Genomic DNA, 1918 nt, shown 5'->3' on the forward strand with positions numbered 1-1918 from the left:
AGGGGTGTCAGTGATATCTACTAACATCGAGTCCCCTCCTTCTATTATCCCTGTACCAGCTCCGAGGGTTACTAGGGGTAAAAGTAAGGTTATTCAAAAAAGAGGGGGTCTAAGATCAGGCAGAAATAAAATTGCAACCCCTTCGAGGAGAATATCAGTGGACGAGGAAGAGGAGGTTGATCTGCCCAGCGAAGCTCATGTTACCCTTTCTAACGCTCAATTTACTAAACTATGGAGTATGATGGATACAAAAATCAAAGGTATAGTCAAACCCCTGGTTAGTAAAATTGATAAATTAACCGCCGAGGTCAACAGACTAGGTGGTTTATTAGAGAAATCTTTGGCGAAGGAAAGGATTACTACTGAAGTTGTTGAAGAGCCAGCAACGAGCAAAACAATTCTTGCTGAGAATAGGGGATCTGTCTCTAATCCTGTACCACTGTCTAATGTATCTAGTGGTGCCTTTGCTGATCCACCCCCGGTCGCTTCCACTAACGATTCTAATATGGGGAAAGGGTCTTCCGAGCTTGTAGTTGAAGCCTCTCCATTAGTTCTTGTTCTTGCAAATGTACCCCCTTTGGCTTCTGGGGAGGTCGAATCTGCCCCTTCTCTATTAAACAAATCTTTATCATGGCTTACTAACAACATGATAATAACACCCTGGGGGAAGCAACAATTAGCTGTTGAACTTGCAAATGCTAGAAGAGTTGAATGGATTGGTAACAGCATCAAAAGGTTCAGAGGGGACTGTGTTATTTTAACCTTCACTGGCCCTGAGGTTTTGTCAAATATTTTACCTAACATCTTGCCTCCACAGCGAAGGTCAACTTCAATTGTACCACTGACCCTGGACTTTTTTTATTCTCGGAAAGGAAGAGGCATGAACCCCAATATTCTAAGAACTAAATGGAATGTTGTGACCAATAGGAGTTGTAATGATGTCAGATTTCGTGAATGGGGTCTATGTGTGGAAAATAGGTTTTCTGCTCTGTCAAACCTGAATGCTTGTGATTGACAATCATCCCTCTGTTTATCTGATTCACTCTACACTGTTGAGTTGGGCCAACGAGAAGGTTCCCGTCCTGAGTCTGTTATTCCGGAGACCATAGCTGGTTTAATACCTGATAATCTAGTACATAATGGTTTAAATGATAATGTGATGAGTGTATTTACTCTTAGCCCCAATCCCGTATTGGCACATGATTCTGGAAACTTATTATCTTGGAATGTGGCCGGGCTAGGCTCAAAGCAGGGTTGCGGTGACTGGTTTAATTTTGTTAGTAATTTTGATGTTTGCATCTTTCAGGAAACATGGGCTTGTGACCCTGTTTTCGCTCTGGGGTACTTAAACTTTTATGTTCCAGCTTCTAAGGGCCCTAAAGGGCGTCCGATGGGGGGCCTTACAATATGGATCAAACAATCTTTAAAGGCCGTTGTAAAAAACATAGAAACCGGGAAGAAAGATATCCAGCTCATTAGACTTATGAGTGATTTATCCTTATCCATCGATATTTATAATATTTATGTCAGAGGTGGAAACGTAGGAAAATCTGTGGTTCTTCTCGCCCTGTATAATCTCCTCGAGACACATTCAGGTGGTAAAAACATAATAATTGCCGGGGATTTAAACCGCACGTTTGAACCTCTTGATACAGGCGAAGCCTTTTTAGGTGCAGAGGAAGACAAACAATGGGATATCCCCCCCATTAGATACCATCCCAGTAACTCGTTGGACAGAGGATATTTTGGGTTTGAACGCAATGTGCCTTGAACAAGGACTAAGAGCTTTAAATGGGAGGACAAAATCAGACAGGGTACCAGCTATGACTTTTGACAACGGAAGAAGCAAAAGTCACATTGACTATATTATTTGTAGCTTTTCTCTCTGGTCTACTGTTAGAGATATGGTCGTGACAGA

The sequence above is a fragment of the Triturus cristatus genome, chromosome 4_1 (genome assembly GCF_964204655.1).
Source record: "Triturus cristatus chromosome 4_1, aTriCri1.1, whole genome shotgun sequence".
Taxonomy (NCBI): domain Eukaryota; kingdom Metazoa; phylum Chordata; class Amphibia; order Caudata; family Salamandridae; genus Triturus; species Triturus cristatus.